Here is a 27906-nt window from a genome sequence, read left to right as displayed (position 1 = left end):
CATTTATGGTGGTCTGAACCTTTTGGTCTTTGACTGACCTGCACAGGATAAATTAGAGGAATGGAGGCTTTCAGGAGGTTAATGACTCCAGCTGAAATGACTCCAAATGAAATCCAACTGAAACTTCAACGAAGAAAGGTCTGGCGTTTTTTGGTTTTGTTTGTTGTTTTGACAGTGTTTCTCCACTGAAAGTCTTGAAAACCTTTGGTTCTGGGTAGATCATCAAAATGCCACCCTTGTCTAAACAGGGGGGACTGCCCAAACTGTTGGCGGACACTGGCAGCCTGGGGTATAGCCACCGACGAAGCAGGCAAAGGCGGTGGCGGTCCCGGGAGTCAGGTCCCTTTGCAGTCGCTGTTTCTGCCTCTATGTTTAGACAGTGGCTGGGCCATGGACCAGCCCCAGGAGACTTTCCCTGAGCTGCATTAGTTCTGGTGCTCAGAAATTTCCCGACGGAGGCAGCAAGCCTGGCAAAGGCCGTTTCACTCACTGTCCTGAGTCCGAGTGACCAGTGCGGTGTGATGTGAACAGTACAGCAAGTTGCTGTAACCAGCTGAGGGAGGAGCCACTCCAAAGCAGAGCTCCTAATGCACACACAGGTCGCTGCCAGAGCCAGCATCGTCCAAAGGCATAGCCTGAGCTTATGTTAAAATCCTGAAGATTTTACATATATCTATCTAACATTCATCTACTTTCAACGTGCCTTTCAAGATGAGCTTGATATACTTTGATCAGCTCTGGCTTTGGAGCAGGACAGTTCCTGGTCTAGGCTAGTTCATAGTCCACAGGGAGAAATGTGTGATTCTTCCCAGTTGTAGATATGGGTGTGTGGTCAGGGTTTTTTTGTTTTTTTAAAAAAAGTCAGATCAGTCCTACTCTTTCTCTCCACTGATTTGCCTATGGTTCTCAGGTGACCAGCTCAGATACAGAGGTCTGAAGTCAGATAAGAGGCATCTCAGTCCTCTGGTGTTTGCTTGTCAACACCATAGCTGCACAGCTATTCTTCCCTCCTCCAGCTTATCCATCAGGCAGGGACAGCTGTGCCAGAACCAGCAACATGGTGCCATTCACTGAGGTCTGCTCTATTATCTCTTTCCACATCACAGGTAACCAACATCCTGCTAACTCTAAACTCGCACTGAACAATACGAAAGTGAAGAACAGGATTCTTCTCAGCTGTCTGTCCTCCTGAGGGAGGCTTGGAACAGCAAGCTGTGCTAGGACCATTTCAGCATTTGTTTCCAACCTAGCATTCATTCATTCTGTTTAAATTTTTGTTTCTCCCTCTCTTCTGTCTCCCTGCACTTCGTGAGAGAATTCTAAACCCTCACACCAATGTCCCCACTGTTGTAGCATTCCCATTTTCAGCGCCCTGTCAGCACTAGCCTGGTGCTTGTAACATGGTTGTGGAGGTGCTGTGTTTGGCCATCACCCAAGAGTTCTCCCCCTAGGTGAAAGAAACGGAAAAACTTACCTGTTGTTGGGGGGAGGGGGAAGAGACGCACAGTATTTCGATTTGCAGCTTACCTAACTTAAGTGATCTCTCAGCATTCATTTTATATACATTATAACTATTACTGCTAAGCTTGGGAACACAGAAGAATGACATACGGTAGAGGTGATCAGGCTGGATTTCTAACCCTTTGTTTGGCTGTCAGATCATCTGAATGAAGATGGCTTGGTGTCAGGCATCTGGTTACAGTTGCAGCTACTTCATTCTTACGCTCGTTTAATTCATTGCCTGGGTGAAGTTGGCAAGGCGTGCAGCAACTTGAACAAACTTGCACCTGGAATTGAGAGCTTTTACCTAGGAAATCTGCACAATGTCCTTTCCTCTCGGTTACTGGAATGGTCTGCATCTTAGATGTTGATATAATTAATGCTGATTGCACATGAAGCTTCTGTCTTTAAAGCAAGATAATTTTAATTATGGTCAAAATCCTCCACTGTGCTTTAACTTGCAGAATTTTACTTTGAAGTTGCAGTGCTTCTCTGAGTGCTGTTTTCACATCTAATATGTCGTCGTGTAAACCCCACTAAGTTGATTTGCGCCCTTCCATTGTGCTTAAGCGTTAAGCCTTGATTCCGTCCCTCAGCACTTCCTCAGGTTTTGAACCTGTGTCTTTGTAGACTTTACAAAATGCTTGCATTAATCACTATAAAGTCTAGTGTATGCTTAAGATCTTTAATGTTTGGTCCCAAGAGCCTTCACATATATGTGAGTTAAGAACTCCTGTAGCTGACAAATCTGCAGAGTGAAGAAGGTCTGTGGAACCTGAAGCAATTCACGACGCTGTTTGTGCTTCACAAGTGCTCTTCTCCCTCATGGCCCACTACCTGCAGTGGTACTTTTGATGCCCTTTTTGGTGCATCAGACCTCCAAACTTTGGTAATTAATTTGAACATTTGCCTAGCCTGACTGAAAACCTTGATAGTTTCTCATCTAATGAATAAATCTGTTTTTCCTAAACCCCAAAGCAAATAAAAATATATCTGTATTTGGAGACAAATGCAGCTCAGACCTTCAGCGAGATCTTGTGGTGCTCTGCTTAAATGAGGGCAGGGCAGATTAATCAGAAACGTAGATACTGATTTGCAGGGTATTTAATTAGAGACCCGTTTCAGAGAGGAGAAATGAACTGAGCGTTCAGCTGACCACAATGTGCTCTTTGAGAATTCATTACTGGCTGTGTTAGAAAACTAACTGATCAAGGAAACGCACAGTACCTGTCACCATTGCTCTTTTGGAAAAACGGTCCCTTCCATCAGCAGAGCTATCTAGATAAACTGATCACTTTTTTAATCGATTCTGAGTGGTGAAAAGTTGCCATGGATACAAGATCCTGCAGCAATCAAAACAGAAAGTAAGTTTAGAATTGGAAGTGACAGATTTATTCATCACATACTTAACAAGCCTTTGAAGGGAAAGAGAGCTTGTCGGAGTCCTTAGGCTGTGTATAAAAAAGATTGTGGTGAAATACTCACAGAATTGCCAATAGGCACTTCAGTGGGAGAGGACTGGATAATATTTGCATTAGAACTATTATACAGATGTGTTTGCTTGAAACTTTTGCTCTGGATGACAAAACCTTCAAAGTTTGCAAGTGGCTGTCATTTATCTTTTGGTCTTATAGTAATAAATGGTCAGCTGAAAATTGCTCTGTCTTGTGGGTGGAAAACTTCAAACCGTTTCAGGTTAAGCTTGGAAGGCAATGAATATGCCGAAACCATCATTTTTGAAAACAGGTCATTGGATCATTCTTTTGTTCTAAACTCATTTTAGAAGGCATATTTGCAGTATCCTGCGCTAAAAAATTACTAGAATCCTCTAGAAAAGTTTATGGGATTTCTGTGCGATCCTGCTGAGCTGGTTTCGATGGTACTTTTTATAGATTCATGAAGTTTACCAGATTTTTCAGTTTCAAGGGCTGTAGGGGTGTTACCCATCCGTTTGGGCAGATCATGCCACAGCAATTTGTCAGATACAAAGACATCTGTCCTTCCCTCCAAACAGAGAAAAATCCCAACATAACGTTGAATTATTGTATTAATCTGATATGAAACCTCAGTATTTCGTCTAATATTCTTTTAAACTCTATTGTACGTTGCCTAACGCCGTTGATCAGCAGCGCTCCTAGTACCAATGGGGAGAGGGTGTTGCAAGCACTGAAATAACAGTATTCCAAAAATGTTCATGCTGTCCTTCTCATCCCCTGTTTTGTCCATACATTTTAATAAAAGTTAACTCCAAATTTTATGAATTCACTCACTTTAATACGTGGGAGAAGAAAATGTCTCCTCTTAATAACCATGAAAGGTCATGGAAGATGAAACAAAATATTCATCAGAAACAACTACAGGAAATTGTTGCAGTCATGCTCATTGTCTTTGGATGAGCTCCCCACAGTGTTCTCAGCAGAACTTTGCTGAAGGTAACTTTCTCTGTTACTTGGAGAGTCCTTTCAAACTCATCAGATATCACCTCTCCCCTTCTCCCCCATTCTAAACTGAACATATTTCATAAAAGGATATGCAAACCAAACTCATTTTCTGATTTCTCCTACACATAAACATAAACGCTGATAGGAATTTTTGTGAACCAGTGTTCACAAAAAAATGTTTCCTCATCTGAAAGCATGACTGGCTTGAAGTTTTTTTGTGTTCAAATCAGGAAACCTCTGTGACATTGTATATACATGCAAGGAGAGTCAGTATAATTGGGATTTTGTTTTAAAATTTCTCGTTTCTTTCAACCTAAAGCTTTACAGTAAAATTTGGATATGCAAATCCACTTGCACAAATCCAAAAGGAAATATCTGATGAATCTGTGTGCAGCAAAACAGCTATGTTTAACTGCTGTCTGATCCTAGTCAGGTGGTCTGTCTTAGGTTGCTGGTACAGCATTCAGTAGGCATCAGCTAAAGCTTTAAAACACAGATGATGTTTAAGCACCTGATATTTTTTCTGAATCAATAGAGTGAGGTGCTTAATGATGTGTCCTTAGAGATGTTCTCCAATATGAGCAGGTTCTTGTTTCTCTGTGTTCATTAGTACTTTTGCTCCTACTTAGCAATTTAGCTCTGTACGTACTGTGTTTAACTATCACAAAAGTGAATCAGGTTTCTATAGTAACTTCTATTTTGGGATCTTAGTATATGTGAGTTAATATTTATGTATTAAAGTTCATTTTACAATGCATATGTGAAAAGTTGCATTCTATTATTAGAGAAGAATAATGAAACTATTAGATACTCCATGGTTTCAATTGGAATAATCACATAGCAAAAGCTTCATTAGTATAATATTATATATATTCCTCTTCCTCTTTAGTTTTCTGAGGCTTCCAAATGAATAAAGTCCATTCAATAACAAATAAACGTGTTCATAAACAATTCAAGTTTTGGTTTGCTACTATTTCTGAAGCCAGTGCTATTCACTATTCATGAAGGTTTGGGTGGCTGCCCAGTATTCTTCTGCAAATCTGCAAAGCATCAGAAATAGGCCCGGGAGTGTGATTTACACTGCCTTTCTGTATCCTTGTGTCTTTGTCCTTTGAGTGTCTGTCATTCAGTCAGGGAGGAGAGCAATACCTCATGACTTAGAATCACATATGTACTATCAAAGATGTGAATAAAACAAAGACGCAAATAATTTTTGTTCCAAATAATGAATACAACCTTAAGAACAACTTCTCAGGAATTTAAGACAGATAATGGAAGGTTTACACTCACCAAAGACTGCTGCATGGGTGTCTTAAACTATGCTTTTTGTGGCTGTCTAAATAGAGTTACTGTTGTAGTTGTCCCATGGCAAGCATCTCTCGGCTCCTGCGGGAGCACTCCTGCTCTCTCTCAGTGCCTAATCAGCTTCGACAGCTTAAACTGCTTTTATCTGGGAGGTCAGAGATATGCAAATGAATATGGCTTTAAAAGGTTATTTGGGCAGCCAGGAATGATAAATACTGATTCCCTTGTTAGAAGTGACTTAAGTTGGTGTTTTTCTCTGAAGCAAACTCAGTGTCTGTTATAGCATATCATTTATAGGCCTGCAACGTCTTGGGCCACTCTGCAAGACCAAATTTGTCTGTATCCTCCATGTGCAAAGGCAAATGGACAGATGTAACAGAATTGGTCATAACTTTGTGTCTCAGCTCATTCAGTAGTTTACAAATGTTCACATGAGATATATATAAAAGTTATATTATCTTTCTATTTATAATCTAATTAACTCTCCAAAATCTGAAAGCGGCTTAAGGTATGATGTACTTTAAAAAATCCACATGCATCATGGAAATATGTTGTTTGGATGTCAGCTTTCTTGGCTAAATAAAACATAAGAGAGAGTATTATGAATATGTTAACGGATGTGCAGGGTCTATATGGAAATTCTCTTCTTGTAGTATTTGTTCCAGGTTAATCATTACATTATAAAATTAAGTCACTTTGTCTCTATGCTTAGATTCGCAGTAATTCTCTCTTTAGTTGTTGTGTTAACAAGTACAGCGTGACCTTATTAAAATGGAAATCCTATTAGTCAGTCCTTAATATCAAAGCTACAGATCGCAAAGAGATGCACTTTAATATGCTGTGATAGGTGATCAGGCTTGAAAACGCTGAACTTCTGCTTTGCTAATTTTGGCTGTCCTAATAATATGACAGTTTCTCAATGAATATAACTATTTTTTTGCATGTATCCTGAGTGCACTTTATAAAAACCCTGAAATAAGAGGTCAGAGATCCGAATTAATCTTATTCTGTTTATGCAACATAGAGCAAATTCTTTTCAACAAACACCAAAACTGCACTGATCCTTTTCTGGGAATATTTAGTTGTATGTATTGCCTAATAAACCCATTACTCCTCCGCTTTTCCTCCTGAAAGCTTCTGATGAGTTTGTGTAGCTGTTGTAGTATAAGACTTATAAACAAAGGAAGGAAATGATTTTATATGAAAGCAACGGGGTGTGATTCCTGGGAAGGTAATAGAATCAATGTCCCTTGAAAGTCTCTAGTTGAGCTGTAATGACTTGACTCTTTGCCACAGTAGGTTGTCCTAGGGGCAGGCAGGCTGGAATCAGGGCTTGTTTAAATTATATACACCTGCTCATAGGTTCAAAGTCTTGGCAAATCTTGATTTATAGCTATGGAGTTTTAGTAATCGGGGGAAGCTGGACAGTTGTGACAGTTCATTAAGTCCCATTGTAGCTGATTAAGTGCTCTGTCCTCTGAAGAAGGATGGTGCAAAACAGTAGTGGGAGTTATATCTCTGTGCTAGTCTTTGTGCTGCTTTTACAACAGAGCCATATTGGAATGGAAAATTCCTCCAGACAAACAGATGAGCCGTCTATTAATTCTGCCACAGCTGAAATAGTCTCTTTAAAACTAGAATGGCACAAGGAATGAAAACACAAACTCATTACTTGTTCAAACTGTCAAGTATGACCAGAATCTACCTTTTACTTTTGACAGGGAATTTTTCTTTTACTCTTGAGTGAATTTATTTAATACTGTCTAGATTCTGGGTTTCTGGAGAGATCATCTGAATGGTTAACAGCAGCATGTTGCTCGTTAATCTGTCCGAGCAGATAATTAGGCAGACAATACTAATTCAGATCTTGATCACTTTGATAACAGTGAAGAATAAAGCTGATAATTAGGAAGTATATTTTAAGTGGGTTTTTCTGTTCGAAGAGAACTAGATCAACTATCAACATAGACTTTAACAGATAGTTATTGGTTATGGTTCTTTTATCTCTTTGGTGTTTCAAAAACATCTTTTTGAGAAACTGGGAGTATGGCAGTATTAAATAATGCACTATTTTTAATGATTAATATTGCATTTTAAAATAATATTGAAGGACACTTTTTAAATCAAAGTATTTTATTCTGAAAAAAAAAACACTTTTAGAAGATATTATGATGTAAATAGCAAGATGAAAGTTAGATAAGTTTTACCAGTAAATGGTTCAGAATGGCAGGTTAGTTTTATTCTTTAAAAAAACATTTTGCCCTGCCACTTTTAGTATCTATAAAGAGATGGATGCATGATAGGCGCATATGGATTACTTTAATTTTAGATACTGTAACCTCCATGAATTCTAAGTTGCTTTGTATCAGGACATCCAGCCCCGATGCCATCCTAACCCTGCCATTTCCAGCTGTCCTCCTGGGCTTCCCTCCAGCATTACGTGGATTTCCATGGGAAGCTGTGCCTTTCTGAAAGTTGAGATCAAGGTTGAGAGCTGCACTTTATCCCCTTGCTCTTTACTGGCTTCTCCCATCCCTCAGTATCTATGTCTTCAGAATGATGTGTTACAATCTAATTTATTCATAGTTATCTAAGGAATGGCATGCCCGCATAGCCTTTTAATTTCTTCCTGTGAGGGGAGGACCATAAAAATTCCTCCTGATGTTAATTTAAATAACTGATTTCATTTGCATAGATCAATTGTTTGATGTTTACTTTCTTTGAATTTTTAGTAGCAGAAATTTTAAATAGACACTAGAGAGCATTTGTGGGAAGTGTATTTCAAAGTTGGCATTGGAATATTCAGTAGAAAGTTAATTTAGTGAGTAATATTAATTCATGGAAAGTCATCATCTTAATACTCTGATCTGCATGGTTAAAGAAATCTGCATATGTTTTGAATCCTCACAAAAACTTAGTGAGAAACAAGCAGCAGAAACAGGTAATTCCTAAAAATTCTTTAAGATAACTTTTATACAGCATAAAATTACAAGTCATGCAAACGTCTAATAATCAAGTCCGAAGGGGAACACCATTCCCCACCCTACCCCCAAATTTGCCATTTTACAGCAAGGTAGGTCCGTAGGCTCCACTTCCCTAGATGTATGGAGGATTCCATAAAAGATTGGGCAGTTATCTGTAAGTCATTAAGTCAAGAGAAATGAAGGATTTTCAGTGGTAATAGACATACAGTGGATACTAAAAAATGTATATGTGTAATATGTAATACACAGTGACATGAATGCACTTAAGAATTAGAGTTTATAGACTTCCATATATGCTTTCTGAGATTTTTGTACTAAGGGCATGATTAAATTGTAAATGTAGCGGAACATGCTGAGACCTTCTTTCCCTGTGAAAGAAGGCTTTGCTCCCCCCTTTTAACAGATGATAAACGCAAATAGACAAACAAACAGAAAATTCTTCCTGTGAGTTAAATGAAATTATGGAAATATTTGATCAGGATAATTGGAAAAAAACAGTGAAAATGTATTAGGTAGTTTCTATATATTTGTAGTATAGAAAACCAGTCTGTATTTTTTGTTTGTTTTTGCTGATGCAACCATGTTGAAAGATATAAAGCAGGCATTTTCCATATGTGCACTGAGTACTTTTTTGGATGCCTTCATGAATACATGTCATTCTCTGAATCTAATTTCCACAAATGATTTTACTTCAATATTTATATCTAATTAATCATAAATCAGCTTTGCAAGAGACTTTCTAACTTAATGTCAAGGGAACATGAGGCTTTTGACTCTCTGTGGTCAAATGTGTGTGGGCAGAGGATCGCAATCACTTGAGTTGTGACATCTTCAAAAGCTCCTGCCCTCAGTTGTGAAGTGGTAGTGGCATGTGCCAATGCACGGTCCTGGTCCAGTGAAAACAGATTTAAATGGATGAGCTTAACCCACTGTGGTGGTGGTTTAACCTGACTCACTTTGCTCTGTGTTTGCACTGGATGAGGAAGGTGATTGGTGCAGTTAAGTTGCCATACCTGAGGCTTAGCAGCTTCTTAAGATGTGCTGAATTGTTTGCTTGTTGTCATCTGACCATCTCCTATATACCCTTCTGGCAACATGAAGAGACTCTAAGAGAGGTTTTAAGAAATTTAGTCTTGATTTAACAGTAGTTACAGAACCAGAGTAAAATAAAAGGGCCCCAGAAAAGAAGGTAATAGGTGTTTTATGTGTTCTAGAAAACCATACTTCAAATATTGAAAATGGTGGTTTGGATGCACTTATCCAGTGCTTTTGGGTGATACGTCAGATAGCAACGTGGTGAACTGGAGTTAATGGAAGAAAAAAAGGTAGCCATAGTTAATCTTCAAGGTGTTAGCTATCATTCTCAGACGAACCTGTCATACAGTCTTGCATGTGAATTGTCCCATTGCATTGATCACAGCTGTGTTCCTGTGAAAATGAGGTAGAATCTAACCTGGCTAAGGCTGCCTGAGATCAAGATGTGTTGGTGGAGGCTACTGATGCAGGGCAGCTTACTGACACTGAGAGGTCCGAGAAGTCCTCTGGCTCCTTGTCATTCAGCTGCAGAGAGAAACTTGCCAAAGGTTTTTGCTGTGGTTCTTTTGGTTGTGCAGCAGGAAGTTTAAATTCTCTTCTCTTGTTACCTGCAAGTACAAAGGCTTTTGGGAATACAACTCATGTTTTGGGGAGGTTATGTGTTACAACTGTACTTTCAGTGTAAACTATGTGTGGTTATTAGAGCTGGTGGTGGCTGTGTTTACTTTGGAAGTACAGACCTTACTAAGTATTTCAAGAAAATATTGCAGGACCGCATGCATTTCCCTTCGTAGAGATTGATTTGTTTTCATTAGGCCCTAGATTTTTTCTCCAGATTTGCTGTATAGACCCAGAAATTCATTAATCACATATTAGCTCTGGGGTACTAACCCCAACTTCGCAAGGTACTGGAGGGTGCAGAGTGAGAGAAGGGCTTGATTTTACCCTTGGAAATAACTTTCAGGCAAAGTGCTCCTTAAAGCAACAGATTTTTTTTTTAGCCCCTTGTTCCTCCCCACTGTTCTTAACAGAAGGCCAGTTCTTGGTCCCCTGAGTTACACTGCACTGCGCCAGAGGAGTTAAGTTTTCTGAATACCAAAATCGAATGATACACAGTAACTTTCTTTGCTAAATAACACGTGCATGGCTATATGTTTCAACCTGTCATTCATCTGATTTATTAGGCACACGTTATCAGTGTCTAATGAATGTATGAAGATATTTCTCATAAAAATGCCAACTATATAATGCAAATATTCAGAAATCAAAATTACTGTGGCTTGCCTTGTGGTTCCTGTCCTAGCAAGCTGACGCCACAGAAATATGTGGGGAGGGAATGCTGGTTTTGAGTGATCGACAAAAGCTTTCAGTTCCTCTCAATGAGAAGGTAAAATGATTGCCAAAATATGAAAGGAAAAAAATAAAATATTACTAATATTGATGGTTTTGCTAGAATGATTTTTCTGCAGAAATGACATGTAGGCACAAAAGAATATTCATTCAAATAATGGACATTCTATATGAATGCTGTTGGGCAAGTGAAAGCAAATACAGTATAAGTGAGGAAGCAGCCGCTGAGGAGTGAAAGGGCTGACTTCAGAAGCAGAGCATTTCAGTGCAGCTGTAAGTAACACGCACAATGATTTTCAAGGTAAATGAATCCAGCAAATAAGCTTAGAACTGCTGCCAAATTTAACATTTCTGATGGTTTTATAACAAGACAAAAAAAAAAAAAAAAAGGGAAAAAAAATCCTTTCTGACAATACACAGATCAATGTTATAATTCTTTGTACCTTCTTATGCAACTTTTATTACTTCATTATGACAGGTTGAAATCAATTGCAAAAGTAGATTATTATATTCTGGTAATTTTTGACATGTGATACTCCAGGGTTTTACATTAAGAAAATGTGAAAAAGGTAGCTTCTCCTTAATTTTCTTCTGTTTCAAATGTATACTTTTATCCATTCCATAGTTAGGATGAAAGAATGTCAGCTGGACACAAGTTAAATAAGATACTGCAATATTACTGTCAATAGTGGCTAAGAATAGATGTGTATATAAAACATCTCTCATATGTATTGCTGTTAAAATACTAGCTTTTTTTCTTTTGTCTTCTGTAGAATGAGAAGATACTGTAAAGAGACCAGTACTTCAAGGTCTACTTGAACAAAAGAGTGTTATTTTCTTAAAGCTGAAGTATTATGTGAGCAAATGAAATGCAATAGATTATGATGTTTTGTTTACAAGGAATAATTCATATAAAATGAATGGGAAATAAAATAGCATATTTGCAAGTGAAAATATAAACAAATTTTCCCCTTTGGAAAAAAGTAGATAACTGCAGAACTTGGAAAATATCTAATTGAAATATATCAAATCCTATATAACAAGAATTAGTGTTTTATTTCACCAGCTCCTATTGCAAAGCTGATCCTGACTATTTTCATGAAGATGACACAAAGTAGCTAGATTTATTTTGTAATTTTATCACAACTCTTACTGGTATTGTTATTTTCCAAACAAAAAACCACCCTGTATGGTGCAAAATCATTTGTTGATAGTAGTGTAAGGTTGCTAGCTAAAATTCTCTTAAGTAAGGCTGAAGGTGAATTCAGACTTCAGAGTATTGAAATGCCATATACCTGCATCCAGATGTTGTATATGTTCTTGAAAATCCCCTTTCCTTAGTTGTCGATTGTGATATGATTCACATTAAAGAAATTTGTATCTTCATCTCTCCCTAGTAAGTAGGCTTATAAAAGGTATAGTTTGTTGTGATCGCTGATGTCCTATGTTTCTGGGAAATGAAGTGATTTCATGTCTTATGAATACTCCATATAAGATATGCAGTGAAAAAATATCCTTAAAATATCTGCTGAAAATACTTATGAAGAATCTGAAGACCCATAACTCTATAACTGACTACCACAAATTATATTAAAGAAGGGGAATGAAAAAAATAATTCTTTTGCTGATGGAAGTTGGCAGCTGTATCACTCATTTTCTTAGTGAAATAGATTCAATGGAATTAATGTTGGACATAAAACTTCTTTGAGAGGGGAAACTGCTTAAATTACGACCTTATAAATATGATAGGTCTTCCGCAGGAATAAGAATGAAGACTGCTAATAAACTATAGACTTAACTGGAAAACTGGTTTAAAAGTGCAGGAGAGAAAGTACGTCCATCTCCAAGAACCAAACATGGGACTCCTGCTGAGTTGCAAAATTCTGCTCCCCACAGAGGTATAAGACATCTTGTTTGTGCCTGGCCGACCTGCAGTGGAAATGCAGCTGCTGGTTTTGGAAGCCTTTCTGAGGTCTTCAATGCACAGAATTGCTGACCTGTAGTTTGGGAGGCTTTGGGTTTTTTAGTTTAAGCTGTTGTGATTCTTCCTTTCGATCCAGAGTTTCATCTTCAGTCCTTTAGGCAATATGGCAGCCACCCCATAAACCTTGATGCACAATTTCATATACTGTTCCCATAAATAGCAGTTCATCTTTTTCTTCTTCTTCAGTCTAAACAACTGTTTCACGTACTTCAAGCAGCTGGTTACGTTTTAAGAGATGCTTCGGAGTAGGTACTAAACAGCTGCATTGCTATTAATGTTGTTATCTCTTTTAATAGTGAAGGGACTGCTATTTTGTGTTTTGGCCAAATGTCTTATTTACTCTTTATTTCTTTGCGGAGGAACAACTTTAGTTGTTTGGAAACAGACATTCATAGGAAAGTGATTTATGCAGATCATACAATTACTACTTGGGTCAGTGATGGTGCTCTCGTTGTAGTAATTGTTCTACAGCAACTGCCTGTAGGCATGGAGAATTGCGCTGTGTTCATTTAAATAAGTATTAAAATTTGTATGTGAGAGGGCACGTTTGTTTCTACCATAGGTTTATTTTTTCCAAGTTTTTTTTATATTATTCAGTTATTAGGTTATTCAGTTAAACACATATTTTAGACATTATGTTATGCATTACAAAATTGTCTTCCTCAAATGTGCCTTTTTTGAGTTGGTCACTTGGTTCAGCTTGCCATTTTATTCTTTTCAGTTATTCTGCTCTGACTTCAAATGTTGTTGGGGGGACTTAGCGAAATAATAATTTTTATGCAGGTAATTCAAATGTAACTAAATCGAATAAAGTTGAAGTGCTCTTACAGCTTGCAGAGGCCCATGTCGTTATGTCCAGATCCAGATTCAATTCTCCAAAATTCAGACTGACTTCATATTTAATTTCCTCGTTTAGATCTTGGCAGGTCTGGCCAATATAAAATCTTCCTTCTTCAAGGTGACTCCTCGTTCTTCCTGTTGTTCAGTTACTGTGCTACAAAGGTAACATGTTACCTTTTTTTGCTGGAGTACTTTTTAACCTCTGAGATGTGAATTCATTGATAAGCTGCTAAATACAATGGCTAGGTAATGGTTCCTTTCTGCAAGCTACTGTACTTGCCTACCCTTGGGCCTTATCCACATGCAGTACTGTTTTAAAAAAAAAAAAAAAAAAAAAATCCACAGAAGTTGGTCCTCTAAAGGAGTGAAGTCAATGTGCCTGAAAGTGGAAAAATCTTTGAATTGCTTTGTGGATGCTCTCATACAGAAGTCAAGTCACCTTAGACTGCTATTGCTTAATCTTCTGAGCAACATGTGGCATCACATTTTCTTTACAGGGTTAGATTACAAGCAGCATGCTAATCTTGGATGGCAACTTCTGTACTTGAGTTTTAACATGCCTTATTGCACTGTGATTCATGGCTTTAGTTGATTTGTTTTTATTTTCAAGATTATAGAAAAGTTCTATTTTTTTTTCTTGGAATTCAATAAATACTTGAACCTGTGATTGCCTTTTTATTTGTAGACTGGGCTAAATACGTGGCAAGTGTCTATACTAGCCTACTAACAAATTAGTTATCTGAACTAGCCACTGCTTTGTTTAAAAATGAAACTCAGTATGGCCTTAGATGTTTAAAATGGTAATGTCTTGTGTCTTTAGCACTTTAGCTAAAATACATTTAGTTTACTCTTTCTTCATAATTCACCAAGTGACTTTGAGCACAAGATACCAAAACGATGTGGTTAGCAAGATAAAGAGGTCTGCAGCTGGCAAATAGAGGTACACTAAATGTATTTGCCTTGACTTGGGAGTTTGCAGAGACCTCAGCATTTGGCAAATCAGTACTTCACCCAAAAATCAACATAGGTATGTCAGCTATGAATAAGAAACCCAAAAGAGTTTTTTTTCTTTTTTATTCAAAGGTAAAATGCAACCAAAGCTACATTCGCTGTCTTTTCCCTGACAGAGGTACTACTTATTATTCTGTGCAGGGCCAAGGTAGGAAGGAGGTGGGTCTCACTTTGCTAGCAGTAGGCTTGAATTTAACCAAATCAAACCAAGGATAAAGGAATCAATAGTAAGAGACGAGCAAAATAAACAGTGCTGCTCTCTGAATGCTACGTTAGTGTCACAGGTTTTCCTTTCTGTTTCGTGAAAGAAAAGACCTGGTCACGTTTTAATATCTATTAGCTTGTTGGGTGAGCTTGGGGTTAAATAGCCAAAAAGATAGAAAAACAAAGGCAGCCCAAGATAGGTGCGAGGCATAAGGAGTCATTAAAGGTCGGGTACAAAACTGGGTGGGATGAATTTAAGAACCTGGGGTTTGAGAGAAGCTCAGTAGGTTAAAGAAGAGGATAACTAATATCCAGAAAACAGAAAACAAAAAAATCACCACCAGCAGAAAGCCCTAAACTGCCTATTCTAGCAGTTTTAGGTAAGGTTAATCTGTCCAAATTTAAGTGCTTAAAGTATAACATTTTACATCTGACAAAGGGACTAGAAAAGTGCTAGTCCTTTTTTATAATAAATGAAAAGGAATAGATGCTTCTAAGGTATGATTCATCATATTACAAAGGTAGTGTTAGGGATACCACATAAATCCTAGTGTGCCAGTAAATAGTACTGTGTCCTAAATATAAATGTTTGTATATGTTTCTATGTAAGTACATATTTATGTGCTCATTTTTCCCACCTCTTATTTTGCTGTGTTTAGGAAAAGTGAAAGATACATGGCTATCTTCTTTTTGTTTCCTTAATGTCTTTACTAATCAGAATACTAACATTTTCCTTGGCTTTTTTGATCTCAGCAGCTATATCTGTATGTAGATCTGTGTTTTATAGCCAGCATTGTGGCTATACTAGGAAAAAAATTAGTTAAAAATAACCCAGACTGAACTGTTGATGTTTTCACTGAATTGTTTGAGACTCCATGTATCCTTGGTTGCTGATTATGAATGCTCTTGATTATATTCCTGAAATTGTCCAATTCTTGCCATTCTTCTGAGTTGTATTTGGTTACATGAATTACAGCTGCCAAATCATGGGTGGATCAACAAGACACATTCTGAGAAAATGCATAGAAATAGGTTGTTTTCAAGTTTGTGGAGAATAGGGATAGAAATGCCAATTAATGCTGTATTTTTGCCTGTTCTGCCATAGTGAATAGTTATCCCCAGCCCTAAATATCCTTTTCTGCTAGAACAAGTCTAGCTTTCCAGGAATGAGAGTGATTTCTGAATAACAATATAAGCAAGCAGTGAGATTCTTTTGTTCCAGAGTTTCAGGACTATGTTCTCTCTCCCTGACAGCATCCACTTTTAATTACACAGCTATCCATTTGCCGTTGCGTTCCTGATACTGGGCATGGCATGAGACCCTTGCATTTTCGTTGCCGACTTCATAGAAGTAAAGTCTACACTATTGTCTTGACAGGTGTCATAGAACTTTGCTGTGACAGAATAAAAAGGTAGCGCTGGAAAACAAAAAATATGCAATACATGAATAGGATCCAGGCTCGTTGCAAGGGGAAAAAAAACCCAAAAAACAACAACCCAAACTATACTCGAGACCAGTGGAAAAGAGATGAAATCACTGAAGGAGATAAAATGATCTGGCTTTGAGGAAGGATACTCTGCCAGCTATATGGTGCAGAAGAGATTGAATTGAGGTTTGTCTGCCAAAGGAGCAGGAAAGAAATGAAGGGAAACTTCATGCGTAGATAGAATCCAGCGAAACTGCAAATGAATGAGAACGTGTGGTGGAGCACCGTCCGCTCATCTGGAAATGCTTTCTGTGGGTCCTGTAAAATGGATGCACTTGAGAGATCATTTGCCTGAACAACAGCAAAGAAACCCTAATTGAACCTCCAGACTCTGTTTCTTGACTATGCAAAGCAGTTGCGCTCATCCTAAAAGTTTTACTTTTTGTGTGTTTACCCTTTTATCCTTTCCTTTACTGGTGCTGATTGGTAAATAGATTACTCTAGCTGCAGTTACCCCTGTAATAGAAATCATGACAATACAACTAAGTGCAGTTTTGTTTTTTGAGCTTGGGGTTTTTTTGGTATTTTCTTTCTTTCTTGGTAAATTTGTCCAAAGATTTGGGTCTTCCCAGTTACAACTTAAAGCAAAAGCAACCAATTGGATTATAACTAATGGAATTATCTTGAAACAAATCTACATGTAGCTTATTTTGATTTATGTAGATCAGTTTATCAAAAATTTAAGCAATCAATTTTACATCAGAAGAAAAGTTTTATTCTAAAGTATAAGTATCCATATACCAACATGCATTGAAAGCTAACTTAGAATTGGTCTAGATATCATATATGTAAATGTGTATTTTGATTAATTTCTTGTTATCTCTAAATTGAAAAAAAAAAACTATTTTATTTATAGTTCCTAGTGCAGTGAAAAACTATTTTCCAAACAGGACAATATTTCTTGTTTCATGCCTGGGTCTAGAATATTATTGTTGTTAAAATAGCAAGTGGGGAAAAGAAAATATGTTCATGAAACAAGAACCATTCACATACCACACACTTAAAGCCTATATCAATTTGCACAGCCCCCTTTCACTGAGCCCAGCCTTGTTCACATGTGCTGCATCTGGTGTCAGTTGATACATTATATATAAATATGTTGTATTTTTCAACTCTATGCCAGACACATAGAAGTTTATTTTAGTAATTTTAATTTTATTGCAAGAGCATTGTGCCTGGGCTCTGTATTCACTTTGTGCATCGCTTTCCCAGCAAGACTCTGCTTCAAAATCGTTAAAGACTCAATGAGTCTTACAGGTACCATAATCTGACTAGGTTCTCATCTTTCTTCCCATAGGTGGTGGCCTCTGCAGAGTATGTAAACAGAAATGCAACAGAGTGCTAGCTACGAGTAATAATGAAATAAATGATTTAAACACTGCCAGGAGTTTGGGTAAAGCAGACCACGGTCTGGTGCTGATGTCCTTTCTGGGTTCTGTAAAAGGAAAACCTCACAGCATTTAGAATAAGAAAACTCTTCCCTCATTCCCCTTTTAATAACTAATAATTCCTATGTTTTATTGTAGTTTTGGTTGTTTTTTATTTTGTGGGCACCGAACAGGTCTGAGGAATCCCACCATTATGGTCAGTTCAGTCAGTTGTGTGTAACATAAAAATATGTAACTGCCTCAGAAAAGGCTCATATTAATATTATCCTAATACCTGCTTCTTAAATGTAATTTCTCACCCATAGGTATTGGAGGAGCTGTTCGGTTTCATCCATTATCTGTGAAACCTTGATAGATGTCACCTAGAGTTTTTAGAAATGCCTGTTGACATCCCTGATTTATTGAAGAAATGGAAAGCTGTTTGCATTTTAGGCCATCTCTCTGTTCTCTTTGGCTGCTGATTTCTGAATCTTCTTTCCCCTGGTTCAAGGAGGGACTGATCTTGTCCCCAGATCTGACACAATTCTGGCAATAGTTGAGGTGATTAGTACTAGCCCTCAGTTTTACCCTTCAGAATAAAATGTGGCAAGTGAATAAAGCCTGATGGTATGGCTGTGCAAAGTTTCATTTAACAGCTTATTGCAGGCAGGCCAAGTTGGATTGCCAGATATATCAAATCACTTTTATAGATCTAAGCTGTCTACCTCCTGATTTTCTTAATCGTAAATGGTATAACAGATATTGCTATAGTTTTCCCATGCATTATAAATGGAAAGTGTTTTAAATAAGGAGCAGAGCAAGTTGATTTTTTTGGTTAAGTCTACAGGTATAGGTTGTATGTGCTCCAGATGTTTGCTCGCATTCCTAGAGTCCTAGGGCCCTTTATTTCTCCCGCATCCAGTTTGAATACTGCGAACTAGTCCAGTCAGTAGGTGGTTGCTGTCAGTGAGTTACTAAAAGGGTTCATCTGTTATATTTATGTACTTTTCATCCAAGATTGAATAGTTCTTGCTGCACTGTTTCCAATTCCCTATGTGAGGAAATATGCCAGAGTACAAGCTGCTTGCTTTGTTTGCAGCTACTTTGTTGGTTCTGATTCTTAGCACATGTGATGAAAGGAGTGGTGAATAATAGAAATAAATGCCAAATCATATCTACTCCTCTCTTCTTGGAGTTGAGATTTTATCTAGATTTTATCATAGCTATGATCTATGCATCTATGATAATATTATGTAGGTATTTCTCCCTCATCAGCCTAGTAGATATGATCTTTAATATACTTAGCACACATGGCCGGGGAAGTAAGGAAGTGCTGTTATCCCTATTTGAAAGATGAGGAAATGAAGCATAGAAAGACAAAGTGATCTGTGCAAGATCGCACACGAAGTTCATGGTGGAACAGGGATTGAACACAAATCCTTTGGGCTCATACCCTTAACTAATCCAGTTTAATTCTGCTTTGGATGGTTCTCAAGCTCCAAAGCCCCAGAACGCTGTCCAGCTCCTATTGATGGCAGTAGTGGTTTTATCATCAATTTCTGTGAGGGTGTAGTGGGGTCACGAAAATTCTGAAAGCATGCTTGTGGTGCAAGCCAGTTTTATGACTAATCATGGGTTTCTGGGTTTTGTTTGGGAGTGTTTGCTTTAATGTCTGGTTTTAGCTGTTGGGGAAAAAATGGTCTTAATTTAGAGAAAAGTTTTACTGAAATAGAAATTTTTGAGGACAGGACCGGTTTTCAAAGAGTCTGTACTTGTGGGAATCCTTGGGAACAGTAGCTTCTTACTTGAGTCCTTTCACTTCTTGAGTGCAGACTATTCAAATTTCAAGAAAAAGACCTTTGTTAAACTGGTGATTTTTATTTGCCTATTTTGGTAGTAGATGACTGAATGACAAGTCTGAATGACTGCTTTTTAGTTGATCTCTCATTCCCTTACAAATTATATGTTCTCAGTTAAATTTATTGAATGCAGAATCTCTTATAAATGGAATCTGATAATTGACTGCACTTACGTATTTAGAAAACAAAAACAAAGACTTATATAGGCATGAGGTGCTGCCCAGAAAGATAGGTTTACTAACTCTGTGTCATTCCTTCAGTGAGCAGAGTCAAAGCAATGGTTCTGTTGATTTCAGTGAACATAGGTAAATGTATACGTCCTTATTTTCACAGTTGTTTCAAGTGAGTGTGAAGGATGATCATGTTGTCTGTGGAAAAGTATGTTGGCACTCATTCAGGTTGGATGGGTCAGTATTGCTTAGCATGCCTTAGAGGCTTTCTGCTGCTTTTCCGTTTCTACCAAGCTGCAGAGGCAGCTTGAACTCTGCACTGGTCTAGAGAAAAAAGACAGTTTTGGCCATGGCCCTTTTCCAGGTTTGTATCCTGGAATACCGTTTGCCCTGAAGCAGAAGCGTTTGCTGAGAAGCCAACTAGATTTCCTCTAGGTGAGAGCAACTCTTCATGTCTTTTCTCCTGAAGTAGGCAAAAGCTCTCACACTGCCCTTGAATGTCCCATGTGTCACTTACCAAAAATCTAACGTGGCTTTGCTGCCTGTCAGAGTCTGAACTCTGAACGGTCACAGCCAGAGCGTAGTGCCTTATAGCTTGAATAAGCACTGGGAAAACTCCTACACTCTGGTACCTACCTCCCACCCTCTACAGTCACAAGGAGAATAAACAGCATTACCTTGTTTCCCTGTCACCTAGGTTGAATGGGTAGCGTTCTGCTACGCTGAGAGGAAAATTCCCAATAGGTGCTTTCTGGATAGCTGATAGGCAGCTTCTGGATATCCATCCAGATAGCAATGTGCCACTGCTCTCTGCCTTGGGACTTGACTAGTGCCGGGTTTACTGTTTTGAAGCTGAGGGATAACATATTTCATTGCACAGAGTGAGCATCTGACTGTGGAGTAAGTGATGGGCTATTAGTCACCGTGCAGGTGACTGTATAATATATGGAGACACTGATAGTGGTGCTAACAGGCCTGCTCTTCTTTTGGACTTACTGTTCCATCAATGATTTGATGTCTGTCATTTGGATTTATTATATATGTCACATATCATGGAAAGTGCTTTTGTTTTCATTTGAATCAGTAGGTGTCAGATGTCTAAAGGGTGAGAGATTCTTTCCAGATGTCAGAGTTTATTTGATGTATCAACTCATGCTGCAGAGTTAGTGTTTGAATCCATGATGCCTTGTACTCTAATGGAGAATGCTTTGTAGTGCTTAAAATGTGCTTTACCCCCATGAGCAGATCAGTGCAGCCTCTAACAGATGCTAGAAAGATGCTACAAATAAATGTACTTGCACTGGTACACTCAGCTATGTTATTTTATGCTAACTAAGTTAGAAGACTATATTTTTTTTTCCAGCATAGTTAAAAGGGCATAAATTAATCTCATCTTTCTCTGTTAACTATGTAACTGTCCTAGAGGTGAGTCTTCTAGCGTACATTGGTTGCTTAAATATATGCCGTATAGAAGGCACCTCTAACTATGTTCCCCTCTTTTCTAGGTAGTATTTTAGTGTAGGTAGATGCAGGACCTGGCGCTACAGAACTGAGTGTTTTCATCATGGTACTTCAATATGTTTGAGGATATCAGCACCATAGTAGAGGGTGGTGTTTTGTATCGTGGCATTAATTTTGACACTTTCCTACACTTGAATAACAGAGAAACATGTTCAGAGGCAGATGCTTCTTTAAGTTGCTATATAAATAACATAACAGGCTGAATGTTGTGGCATGTGTGTGTTAATATAGTATCTGAGTTGCTCAAATATTGGGTCATTCTTTTTAGTAATGTATCAAATCTCAGTTGGTTAATGTGTTACTTCAGGTCTGATCAAGACTGACACTGATGGTTTTTGCAGAGAATGAACACAAAAGAAGGTAAGAGTGGAGGTGCTAATTTATTAACATGAAGCAATAGCTAACTCAGCTGATGTTCACTTTAATTCAAACCTCTGTGAACAAGGTGTACCACTACTTCTGATGTATAAGATGCTGACTGGTCATCAGAATTGCCATGTCTTACTGGAGGACCCCAGTTCTGCTTTTCTAGACCCAGTTAGCCCTGGATTAAATGTTTTATGTCAATAGTTTGGACGGGTATCATTTATTGAAATGATCTTAGTTGCTTAGTAGCAGCATGATTTACAGGCTATATTAGAAAATTATAGTTAGTATGAGTTTAGCATAATCTTTTCTGGGGTTAGAAACATTAAGTTCACTCTGGGAACATAAATTAGCATGGGAAGGTTCACACAGGGGTCAGTACCATTGTCAGATAATGCCTAACCAAGTCAAATTAACTTCTGATAACTTGTAGAAGATCCAGTTGCCATTCAGCAGGGATTATGCAATATTCTGTAAGCTGAAGGATCTTCAGAGCTCAGATGTCAAACCTAGAATGCACTTGTATGATGCAAAATGCAATAGAAATAGGAAACTAGAAATCAGAGCTCAAATTCATTTTGTCATTATTTGAGTATTTCACTGCAAAGGAATTTCTATTAACAACTCTTGCTGCTATTTGGTAACTGAGCTTGAATTTGAGAATAAAACACTGAGACAAAATTTTGAGAAAATTATCCAAGTTGATTAGCTTGATATTATTTGTAACTACCTTTTCTATGCTACCTTTACCCATATTAGTTTTTACTCTTTTATAGCTAGAAATTCTGGGTTGTCTTGGAAAAAAACGTTTCTCATGAGATTTGTGGGAAAAAAGTTGGTAGAATGAATTTTACTAATTTGGCTAAACTGTGGGAAAGGAGACAAAATATTTTGAATTTAGCAGAGGAAACCCCACCTTTGACCCTTTGGGATTGATAATTTCTCTAAAGAGAAATACAGGCATTCACATAAATTATGAATTCCTTTAAATGTAGGCAATTCTAATGCAAGTTTTGGGTGCGAGTTGAGTGCTGTAATAATAGTTGTAAATCCTATGGATTCTTAATGCGGATGAAATGCTCCGGAACTGCTTTCTTTTTATCTGCTATGCATTTTTAATTGTCATGACTTATAATCATCTGGATAGTTTCCCCATCCTGCCCCCACCGCTCCCCCTCCTGCCTCCCCCACCAAATCACTTTGGTAGTGAATGGTTCAAGCAGGACGCATGTAAAACTTGAAGATTTGGGAAAAATGAGGCAGATGGGTTTACATGTACACTCTGGGTCCGCAAAGATGAACTCAGGGAAGGGAGTTTCAAATAGTATGACAGCTCTCGAAGTTTTTAGTTTTCTTCTTTGTGAGTAGATGCTTTGTTCAGCTTGGAGGCAACTTCACTTGGTCAAATGACTCAAATCTGAAAAACTGTAACCATCCCACTATGTAAAAATGGCATCATTGCTACAATGTTGTTGAGGGTTGTGTGCGTCTCACTGAGAAGAAAGATCAGTCACGATGCTGCAGTCAGCCTTAACTAAGGCTTTTACCTCTCTTTGCAGTATTAATGTGTTTTTGTTTTCTCACGTTTTACCCATGGCAGGGAGGAAGAGAAAAAAAATTGAGTAATAGAGTGCTGTCTAAAGCAGCTACTAAATCAGTTTCTTAACAACTAAAGATTTTTGTGGGATTCTGAGTATATCTGTCTTTGTTCCTGGATAACAAAGACACTACAAACCCAGTCTGATACTCCTGAAAATCAAAAAGATGTTCATGAGTCACTGTAGTTGACTCAGGGTCAGGATTGGGTTTCAATCAAAAAAAGAAACCATGTTCAAATAAGATCAAGAATAGTCAGGCATTTTAACTACATCATTTTGCTTGTATAAGCTTTCAAAGGACACTTTCTTTTTGAGGGGGGTGGTTAGCCTTTTCTTAACAGAGAAGAAAAATTCTGTCGAACAGTGTTCTCTGAAAAACAGAATTGCTCCATCTTGGGAAATGCAGAGAACATTTAGAGTTTACATGCTGCAAACAGTAGCTCATCTCTTCTCTTAAAATTAGCATGTGGTTTACTAATTATTGGTGCTCAGTTATTTTGGACACTTTAGTTCTTTATAGGTTTTGAGAATATTTTTGCTAGCTAAGATGAGCACAGCATGAGATAAGTGCATAAGATGATTTTAAAATGTCTCAGTGTTTACTTCATGTCAACCCACATTTGCTCTATTGATGTGCAGGAACATGTCAGAGCAAAGTTGCTTTTTCCTTCCCCCCCAAATTGTATCTCCTAGACTGGGTGGCGTATATTGTACAGGAATAAAGCTGTAAGAGAAGAGCTTAACTGTGCTAGTACATGCTGTTTGACAAAAAGAATGTAGCATTGCTTGTCTCCCTCAGTACTTAGAGACCTGAAACTGAAATGCAGTTTATATAAGTGATACATTCTTACAGAGGATAAATGTAAGCATTATCAGCCTTACAGCATGTTTTTGCAGAGAAATTAAGACCCATGAGATTGTGCTATTTACGGATGGATGTGAGTAGAGATGTTTGGGGTATTTTTGTCCTTCGTTAAGAACCATTGCTCCTCTTAGTTGAACCCAGACAATCTGAAACATGAAAGAATGTCTCAAAAACTCAACAACTGTCATGGAAATAAGTGTGATAGTGTCTCCTGTGAGCAAAAGACAATAGTATGAGTTCAAACGTTACTGGGCTTCAGGCAACCCATGTAGATTTCTTAAACTATGGAAAATCATGCATTGGAGCTTTTACCAATGGTATGCACCTTTTTAGAGAGAAGGTTCAATTAGCCTTCCCCTGTTTTGCTTCTCATAAAACTGCTTATTTCTGTTTGAATATTATTTCTGTGCAAGTGTTCCACAGTCATCTCAAATTCCAGGCAAACCTTTTGATACTTGTGTGTATCTCATTCCATATATAATGCTTGTAGGAGAAGAAAAAATAGGAAGAAATAGCAAACATTCGATATTTTTGCACAGTAATCAATATAGCCACTTTTGGGTATGAAGCAGTAAGATCTAATGTAGGCCTTGTTTTTATAAAGAACCTTTCATCTGCAATGCTGATTGAATCCCAACTCCTAGATGAATGCTGACAAGCACTGTGACTCTGATCTGAGCTGTAAATGAAGTTCTCTGAATGCTGTCTCATTTTTCAAAATCTATCCAGTCTATAGGAAATGAAGTTATATGAGTCAAGTGATAATTAGGGATGGACACACTCATTTTTCCTTATTTAAAATTTGCTACAACATTGTGGGATTTATGTTTGATTCAGATGTTACTGGATTCACTTTCTCCTTAGGATATGCTGCAAAATATGAGGAGGAGTGAATTATGGACAGGGGGAGAAAAGAAAAACCTTAATAAAAAAAAAAAGCTCCAGTTGTCATGCTACAGATATTAAAAATTTCCTTTTGCCAACCTAACTTTTGAAGATGTTATTATATTTTGTATAATGAAGTCTGATATAAAAAAGAGGGAACAATTAAATCATTAAGAAAACATTGTCATATTCTTTAAATTGTTTTGGGACATCCAAAAGTAGCTGGAGATTTGTTTTTCCTCTCTTCCTAAAATATATTTTATTCTTAAGAATTTAGATCAGCATTATGGGATTTTATGTACTGCTTCCTGCTCTGTGCCTTGTGAATCATTCCTAACACTAATCATTCCTAAATATGCCCCAGAGCAGACCCCTCCAGGAGAGATCTACACCTCACATTATCTTTATAGAATACGTAATAGTACTTTAGAAGCTCTGTTTGCTGAAGTAGAAGGACATTTATCAAATATAACTTTAAAAGAACTTGAAATATCTTTCTTTCTGCCTCATTAAAATTGGAGTCTGCAACCAGAGTATATGTAGAAAATGTCACTTGAAGTGTAGAAGCAGAAAATATTGTCTTGAACTTTGAGTGATATGTTGTTCAGGTTCTCAAAGTCAGTTAACAAGGATTATCTCCTTCTTAAAGCTTGAATAATCTGGCGAGGAGGCTTAGATTTGATTGTCTCCTGCCATCACACCCTTTAATTTGCAGTTGTTTGCATAATGCATTCATTCATGTTCCCGTCAGCGGCACAGCAATGTTGGGCTATACTCGTTTGGGGCTTACATAGTTGCTAGTAAAATAGGTATATTTTTGTTACAGGTCTGCTGAGCTAATCATGAATCTAATGGTGGAAGATAGAATGTGGGCGTCTAGTGGGAAAGGCTGAAGATGGAAAATATAAAAAGTAAGGAGGTGTTAAAGGCAGGAAAAAGGGAAATGTTTCCAGTTATTTTGATTTAAAAAAAATAAAAAGGAGAATCTGGAATGGATGATCTTAGAACCAGCTGCTTACAGGACACCAAGAAGTGGCATTTCTCACCTAAGTGGCCTACATAACTGGATCATTGAAAACACTGTATTGAAGACTTGATATCGAGAATTAAAAAATATTAAGCCTCCAGCTGCCTAGCTTAACAGAAGGAGGAAGCACATTGTAAATATGATTGAAGATTTTATAAAAATCATTTATTTCTATGTGAAGGGAGACTGAAGGCAATTGAAATGACAACTTAAGTCTGGTTAGGTATTTTAGACTAAATTTAAGAAAAAATGCTTTTCCTTTTAGCCTGTTTTTCTAAGGAAAAGAGATTAATATCATCAAATTGGCTGTCCATCTTGTACCCAAGAACTTGTTACAGCCAGGTTTGGCAGCAGAATTATGTTTTAAAGGATGGCTGAATGGAGGAGGAGGCGGCAGAAAAGGCCACGCGCTCGTGTGCGTTTGGGAGGCGGCTGCTGCGTGTGGCCTGTCAGCAGGCCCGGAGGTGCCGGCCCACAGGGCTGGTACGTGGACAAGGTGACGAGAAGCTGAGGAGACTGAGAGGTTTTGGAAGACCGGGCGGCACTGACGTAGGAAGCTGGGGAAGACCTGGAGGAGCTGTGGGGAGATGGCCTCCTAGGTGTAGAGCAGGGCATGGGGTTGAAGTAAGGAAGTATGGGGACTTTGGACATGAACCTACAGAAATGAGGCTTCATAAGTTATGCTGAAATAAATCTTTATGTAAACACTGAGAAACAATACTCCTATGTTGAATATAGAGGCTAGTACTTCTGGGGCTGAACATGTTAAAGTCTTGATACTAAAACTGACTGATCTACTTTCATTGTCCAAGGGGAATGAAAAAAGAGTAAAATTTCCAGGAAAAAAGTCTGTACATCAATAACACAATGAGTTACGACTAGTGATGTAGCAAGGAAATCTGAACAAACCTCTCCTTTCTTCTTCCATATTTTTAGCCTGACAATGTTCCTTTAAAGAATGGCTTTTCTAACAAGGCTGCAGATATCCTGCTGTGAAGAGAGGGTGAACACAGAGGAAAGTTAGGGCCAATGTATCCTTCTGTGTTACAGAAAGACAGATTTATGGTTTGGGGTCTGTCTTTATCAGGTTGATCTGTTTTGTAGATTGAGTATTAAAATGACTAGCTCTGGACAAATCCTTACCCTGCTGAGAACATTAAAATGTCATAGAGTTTAATATAGAGTAATTGGAGAGAACTCTACTTGAGAAAGAGATAAAGTGAAATTCCTAAAACAGATTTTAAGACTGCTGTGAACCCTTTTTGTCTGTCTTGAATAAGTGTGTTCCACTTTAATGAGATTATTCTGAGGCTCCCATCAGGTTTTATGCACAATTTTCTGCTGGTTTTCCAACAAAGACTTCTTTCTGTTTTTCAATAGAATCTCCTTCTATTGGGTTAACAGTAATGTCTTTATAGCTGATCAAATGTAGTCAAGTTAACTGACGGGCAAATTATTATAAACAATTATTGTCCTGATTTATATATTTCAATTGTGTCCATATTTATTTTGTCATATGGCTGCCTTTTCAAGTTTCAGTCCGTAGTAGCTCTTGCAGTCCAGTTGCAAAAGCTTTTTCCTTTCCTGTCCCAGGCTGTTTGCAGTTTTACATTTTAAGAATATTATTTTCCTGCTGTGTTATCATTCTGTGTGAGGGGAAAAAAGGAATTAGAATCCATTCAGGAATAAGGCAAATGAGAGAAGGATAAGGCAACCTATAGGCTGGTGCCTAGGATCATTTGCATATCCCATAAAACTCAATTTGACCAAGTCCACTCCCTGTTATGAAAGAAAACTAGGGCACATCTTAATTTTGTGGTTCAGGCATCGTTTCTCCTGAGAGAAAAGGGGTTATTGTAATTCCAGCTTAGTAGAAATATGTAAGGCTTTTACTCATCTTGTGCGTAAAACTGATAACCCATGCAGTTGGGACTGCTTATTTCTTATTAATTCATTTCAGTCTTTATAAGTCAACTGAGCATTCAGCATTTGTAAAGTGATTCTGGAAAATTATTTTGCATAAGTAATAGTAAACACTGGCGTTGCTTCCTGGCAGGGAATGAAAATGATTCATACAATTCCCAGTGGCCTAATGAGGAGAAACAGG

Source organism: Dromaius novaehollandiae, chromosome 9, assembly GCF_036370855.1.
Source record: "Dromaius novaehollandiae isolate bDroNov1 chromosome 9, bDroNov1.hap1, whole genome shotgun sequence".
NCBI lineage: Eukaryota > Metazoa > Chordata > Aves > Casuariiformes > Dromaiidae > Dromaius > Dromaius novaehollandiae.
The sequence above is the reverse complement of the archived record's forward strand: the minus strand, read 5'-3'. Positions refer to the sequence as shown.